Raw genomic sequence first — 7,791 nt, forward strand, 5'->3', positions numbered from 1 at the left:
GTTGCTCTCGTCACATGACTGGGAAAAAGGAGAATTTACGTGATTTTCGAAGTTTAAAAAATGCTGGAGTTGTGAAGTTTGGGAACAATCAAAAATGTCAAGTCAAAGGATATGGGAAGATCACAAATGGACAATTCACAGTGAATCGTGTGGCGTATGTTAAAGGTCTTCAACATAAATTGATAAGTGATTCCCAACTTGTTGTGGGCACTGGCAATCAAGTTCTTTTTAACGAAGAAGGAAGTGTTATTTCGAATGTCAACACAAAAGCAGTGTTACTGAAATCCAAAAGGAAAGGTGACATGTTCACTTTGGACATCAATCCGATAGTAGGGAAACCTGCTATATGTCTTCTTTCGAAAGCAACATCAGACTTAAGTTGGTTTGGCATCGAAGACTCTCTCATCTCAATTTTCGAAACATCAATAAACTAGTGGTACAAGATTTGGTAAGAGGTTTACCTGTACTTAAATTTGACAATGATTCTTTATGTGCAGCTTGTGAAGTTGGAAAGCAACATAAACAAGGTCATCGAATTACGATTGATTAGAAAATTGTTGCACCTTTGGAGCTCTTACATATTGATTTGTGTGGTCCATCAACCGTTTCAACTCTCAACAAGAAAATGTACATTTTAGTTATTGTTGATGACTTTTCCAGATTTTACGTGGGTTTATTTTCTCAGGCTTAAATCCGAAGTTGCACAAATCATGATTGACTTTATCAAAAAGATGGAAACAACATTGAAGAAGATTGTTCGAAAAATTAAGAGTGATCATGGAACGGAATTTAAGAACAAGGTTCTTGATTCATTTTTGGTGGACAAAGGAATTTCGCATAACTTTTCATCTTCATACACACCACAACAAAATGGTGTTGTTGAACGAAGAAATAGGTCTCTATGAGAAGCGGCAAGGACTATGTTGGCATATGCGAATCTTCCACAATACCTTTAGGCTGAAGCAGTATCTACTGCGTGTTTCACTCAAAACAGATCTTTCAATCATCGACGTTTTAACATTACTTCATATGAAATTCTCAACAATCGAAAACCTAACATCAAATTTTTCATGTTTTCGGATGCAGGTGCTTCATTATGAATGTCAAGGATAATCTTACGAAATTTCAAGCTAAAGCAGATGAAGGGATTTTTTCGGGATATTCGCATAATTCAGTTGCATATCGTGTGTTAAACAAAAGAACACGAAAAGTTGAAGAAACTTTTAATCTTACATTTGATGATTACTACATAAGAGAAACTACATTGCAGTTTGAAAATCATCATATTCTGAAAAACATAGAAGATGAATCTGAATCTTCACAAACCTTAGATATTGATTATGATTTAATTTCTGGAATTTCAGATCATGCAGTTAATGCTGAAATAAATGCAAATGATAATCATCTCTCTGAACTAACAAAGCTTACTGATGATTCAACATCAACTTCTCCAGAGAAAGGCGAAAGAATGCAAAACAATCCAGTGGAGGGGGAGCAATTGGATTCGAATACTCTAGTTGAGGAAGAGCATTCTTTCGAGGGGGAGAATGGAAAAGTGAATGCTAATGTTGAGGGGGAGCATGATGTTGAGAGGGAGCATAATGTTGAGGGGGAGCATTTAGAAAACATTGAGAATAATAATGATTTTGATGATGTTTGTTCGATTGCAGGTTCAGAAAATGATGATATATACGAAGATGCACCTTTGGAATTTGATCCAGCATATCCGCCAATGGAAAAATGGACAAGAGATCATCCGAAGAATCAACTGATTGGGAATCCACAAGAGGGTGTTTTAACAAGAGCTCAAATTCGTGCAAAGAATGAGGTATTGAATACTCATCAAGAATTTTGCATGTTCAATGTTTTCATCTCTAAAATTGAACCAAAAACAGTTAAGGTTGCAATGGAACACTCAGATTGGGTTGTTGCAATGCAATCTGAATTGTCTGAATTTGAACGAAACACGGTTTGGAGATTAATTCCTAAACCTGAAAATGTTTCGATTGTCGGCTTAAAATGGATTTATAAAAATAAAACCGACAAAGATGGAAATATTGTTCGAAACAAAGCCAGACTTGTTGTTAAAGGATATTCAGAACAAGAAGGAATCGACTATGAAGAAACTTTTTCCCCTGTCGTAAGACTCGAGGCGGTTCGTATATTTCTGGCTTATGCAGCTCACAAAGATTTTGATGTTTATCAAATGGACGTGAAGTTTGCATTTTTAAATGGAGAGCTTGAAGAAACTGTTTATGTGGAACAACCCCCAGGTTTTATTAACGAAGAATTTCCAAATCATGTTTATATTTAAGATAAGGCAGTTTATGGTTTGAAACAAGCACCACGAGCATGATATGCAACTCTTACTTCATTTTTGAAGCAATCTAAATGTAAACAAGGATCTGTTGATCCTACATTATTTCGAAAGAAAGTTGGGAATCATCTAATGCTTGTTCAAATTTATGTTGATGATAATATTTTTGGCTCAACTAACCCTGCTTTATCTAGAGAATTCGAAGATTTGATGAAAAGTAAGTTCGAAATGAGCATGATGGGAAAAATCAATAATTTTCTTGGTTTGAATATTCGTCAAAGCAGAGAAGGAATTTTTATTAATCAAGAAAAATATACGAACAATCTGCTAGAAAAGTTTGGATTGACGAATAGCACAAAGTTACGAGTTCCAATGGCAACTGGCATAAAGTTGACACCTTCGTTAGATAAACCTGCAGTTGACATAACTCTTTATAGAAGCATGATTGGTTCATTACTTTATCTTACAGCAAGTAGACCTGATATCATGTTTTCTGTGCGTAATTGTGCAAGGTATCAGTCTAATCCACGAGAACCACATCTCACTGCTGTGAAGAATATATTTCGTTATCTTAAAGGAACAATTTCGTTAGGATTGTGGTATCCTTCAAAAACTGGGTTCTTTGTACAAGTATATTCGGATGCAGACTTGGGTGGGTGTAATCTTGATCGAAAAAGCACAAGTGGTGGATGTCAATTTCTAGATGGCAAATTGGTGAGCTGGCAATCGAAAAAGCAAACATGTGTATCCATTACAACACCTGAAGCAGAATATGTGGCTGCTGCTGCTTGCACTTCACAAATTATATGGATTCAAAGCCAATTGCGTGATTATGCAATCAATATGAAAAAGATTCCATTATATTGTGATTCTCAAAGTGCAATAAGAATTTGTCCTAATCCTGTGCAGCATTCGAAGACTAAACATATAGCACTTCGTTATCATTTCATCAAAGATCACGTGGAGGATGGAAATATTGAAGTACATTTCGTGAAAACAACTGATCAGTTAGCTGATATTTTCACGAAACCCTTAGATGAAAAATCTTTTGTGAAAATTATAGAAGGGCTTGGAATGATCGATGGAAATTATGTTCCATGCGAAAAAGGAGAATGATGGTTGACAAGGAATGAATCATAGGCGCTGAATAAAAGACAATGCAAAGTCATTCAGCATTCATAGGTTACTGTTCATAGTCAACGCTTCGACCCCTTCGAATTCGTACATTTGTTACTTATTTTAAGGGTTGATTCAGAGGTTACTGTTCATAGTCAATGCTTCGACCACTTCGAATTCGTACATTTGTCACTTATCAGAGAATGATAAACTTTCGTGTTTTTGCAACAAGTACAATATATTTTCATTTTCGAAAAATTAAAAATCCAAAAAGATTTTCTTTTGTTTTGTCATTTCATTTTCGAAAATTCAAAAATCCAAAAAGATTTTCTTTTGTTTTGTCATTTCATTTTCGAAAATTCAAAAATCCAAAAAGTTTTTCGTTTGTTTTGTCATTTAATTTTCGAAAATTCAAAAATCCAAAAAGATTTTCATTTGTTCTCTATTTACTTTCGAAAACTCAAAACAACAAAAATATTTTGATTCTTATTTCTTTTTAGTATTTTGTTGCAGATAATCATGAAGATTCAGAGTGGATTATGCTTGCAGTTCTAGGGTCAGGTACATTTTTCGTATGAATCGATAATTTTTTCATCATTTGAACTAGTTAAGTTGTCCCTAGAAGCATGCTGCTGCATGTTGTCGAAAAGCCTACAATGACTCAATGTGTGTGTACGAAAGCCTTAATGAAATTATTCAAATAAAAATTTCTTCCCAATCAGGCTTATATTCACATTAGTCTCTGAGCTACCTGACTCTTCTCAAAATGAGTTAAGAGTTTACTGTTTGGTCCAAAAATAACAGAGGTACTTTTCGTGTCTTACATCAATCATTTTCACCTATAAAGTTCTTACAAGATCACACACAAAGACATATGTCCGAGAGGTCTCTGATCAAACCCATCGAGACTTAGACATATCAAAAATCTGTGTTTATGATCTGACATCATGAGACCATGATGAAAGTGAAACCCAATTTTCAATATACTTTTAAGGAATTGACGGGGAACAATGTTCTAGATTTTCACGAAACATTAGTTTTAGTACCAAAATTCGAAACTCCAAATCATATTCCTTTCAAATGAGTGGTCTTGATCAAACATTCGAAAACCATAATGTTTATTACCCAACAAGATCCATCAAAAAAAATTTCTTGAATATGATTTCCGTGTGAGTGTCATTCGAAAATCCATGTCACTTAAAATTTTCCAAAACACACTTGTCAATGACTACACTGGTTAAACAAGTAATTTCTGTTATAATTTCTCACCTTATGTTTAGGATGATATGTAACGAAATTTTTTCCTACCCACGAAGCATTATTAAAGAAACCCTTCGATACTTATCAACAAGTACTCGATTGTAATTTACGGGAACCTACACAAGCTATTGATCATTTCTCTTAATGATTAATGAAGTAATCTTTGCCCGGGATTTCATCTGCTTTTGTGTCAATTGTTTGACATCACAATATCCCAAATTTTTCTTATCTTTGTTTCTCGTCTACATTCTTTGGAACACTGCACTCACGAAATCCTTGAGGTTCTGAGTTATACCAACTCAGGCTGATGATTTCAAACATCTGGCATATGACTTCGCTTTTCATCCCAAAAGTGAAAGAGCCTTGCTTCCATACGAAGGGTTCTAACGGTTAAAATCATCATGGGGATAACAAGACAGGCTGTTTATAAATGACGAATGGTATTCTGTCCGTTTTTCAAGGCGATGTGACAGCTACTTTTTGACGCATGGCTACTTTTACGTAGTTATGGTCCGATTTTCAAGGTGCCACGTCGGATATCATTAAATACCTATCCCGCTTCAAATTCAAACTTCACGGTTACATATAAAAGGGAATTCAAGGGTTCATTATTAGTTTATGCGATCAAAAAGAACAATTCCCAAATTCTCTGATCTTCAAAATCTTCAAACCCTAACAATGGCGACTTCTGCTCATGTTGATTCTCATACCACTGAAGATGCCTCTTCATTACCAATAATGAAGATTCAAGCATCAAACTATCACTTGGAGGGTGATGTTTCTCAATACCCGGAAGAATTGAAGATGTTAATCATTGCCTTGAAGAACTCTGTTTTGTCTAAGGCGATGTTCAGTTCATTTTCTGTTCCAATGTCGTGGCTTTCTCAAGCAGGATCAACTGCTACTTACAACAAAGCTTCTGATACGATTACTTTTCATCTGGTGAACGACAAAAAGGTCAGGCTATCCAAGAAACTCTTTTGTCAAATTCTTTAAATTCCGAATTCACCTCCATATGTTGCTTTCACATTCCCTCAAATCGTTAACATGTTTAATGAGATGGGATATCAGCCTCCATTGTCCAAGATCAGTGATTTTAAGAAATCTGGTCTTCCACGACTATGAAATTTCTTATTTGGAATCTTTCTAAGATGTTTAACTGGGAGAACAGTTGGTTTTGATAAAGGAAGAATGGAAGTTTATGCAATGGTTGCTGGAATCTATTATGATCTTCAAGTGGATTATTCTACTCAATTATGGAAGGAATTCCAAAAGGGTGTAGAACACACGAATGCTATTCATGGTATTTCGTGTGCCAGATACTGGAGCTTAATTTTGCAATACTTTTACAACAAGGAAGGGATTTTGGTACCCAATGATGAAGAAAGAGCCGTTTTTCAATCGTACCATTATCCGAAGGATGTCACAGATAGTGCTGAAGTTTTTCCATCAGTTGCTCGTATTCCCGATGCAATGCTTAAAAGAGTTGATCCTTAGAATTCTCTCTTGGTGGCATATTTGAAGACCATTGATTCTACAATCGAAACAGGCATACTCTTGGGAAGAGATGAGAAGAAATCCAAGAAGACGAAGAAGACTGAAACCGAGTTAAAATCTTCGAAATCTCCAAAGAAGAAGCCTGAAACAGTTGAAGTGTCTGTTGCTGAGACTCAAGTGATTGAGCCTACTATTGAAGAAACAGAAGAGAATGTAGTTATTCCTTCGAAGACTGGTATGTTTCGAAGAATAAAAATGAAGTCAACCCATAAAAGCAAGTCTCATATACATAAAGTGGTTCGAAAACCTCAAATCACTCATCAAGGTGTTTTAATTAGAGAAGTGACAGTACCTGTTTCTCCGGTGTCTAAGAAACGAAGGGTTGAGGATATGGCAAAACATTTATCCAAGAAGAAGAAGAAGAAGACTCGAAAACTCGTGATTTCTACCGAGTCAACAGAAGATGATGAGGAAAGAATTCCAGAAACACCAGAGTTCACTCCTCACGAAGGAAGTTCAACTCATGAGCAGACAGTTGTCATACCACCCGAAGATTCGGTTGCCAAATCAGTTTCTGTGGCGGTACGAACTTCAGGCATCCCTGCAAATGTATCTGATATGGATGCAAATGTCAATATGGGTGATGGAGATGCGAAGAATGAAGATCCAGGTCAATCTACTTCTGTTTCCTTCGAAAGTATTGTTTCTTTACCACCATTCATTATTCCCATTACTTCAACCACTGATTCTCCTACATTCGAACACATTATCAATCAACCATTCACTTCTATTTTTTCTTCTCAATCCACTGACACACCCAAACCGACTTTGAATGTTCAAGAAACCATTTTTATGGAGACAGAAACTGATACAGAGGGGTTTGGAGGCACGTTTGAGGAATTGGAATTTCATGATGAAGAAGAGCAGTTTCCAGATCATATGCTAATGACCATGAAGCAATTTAAAATTCTGAATCAGAAGTTGAATTCGATAATTCAATCTCAAGCTGATTTGGGGGGTGGCTCATCTATTTCAAGTTTGGAGGTGGATACTATGTTGAAGATGTTCGAAGCCAGAGTTGTGAGCAAAGTATCTGGAATGCTTACTGACTCTGAATCAAGAATTTTGGAGAAAGTTGATCATAATGATCAAAATAATGAACTTCGGATCAATTCTCAAAATTCAAAGTTTACAAGCGATGTGAAAGAGTTGAAGACTGTCACAAAGGAAAGGCATGTTCTTTTTGTTCAGGAAGTGAAGAAAGTAAGGGAGGATGTTAATTTGCAAATTCGTGAACTTCGTGAAGACATGCAAAAAGAAGTTGCTTCTGTTCAACAAGATTATGCATCCTTGAATCAAAAGGTTGATATAATTTGTGACGCTGTCACCAAATTTTTCAAATTGTATGAAAGGTTGAGTCCTCAACTTACTCAACTTTCAACATCCGAAAGTGCAAACTTTGAGGAGGTGATTACTTTGCTCAAGGAGTTAAAAGAAATTTCTGACAGGCCAGTTTCTTCTTCCCTGATTACTCCTGAATTTCTATCACAAAAGTTTATCCAATTCGAAGCCATTCTCAACAAGCAACTTGCTCCTCTCTT

This window comes from Lactuca virosa, chromosome 9, assembly GCF_052849685.1.
Source record: "Lactuca virosa cultivar CGN04683 chromosome 9, Lactuca_virosa_CGN04683_v6, whole genome shotgun sequence".
Taxonomy (NCBI): domain Eukaryota; kingdom Viridiplantae; phylum Streptophyta; class Magnoliopsida; order Asterales; family Asteraceae; genus Lactuca; species Lactuca virosa.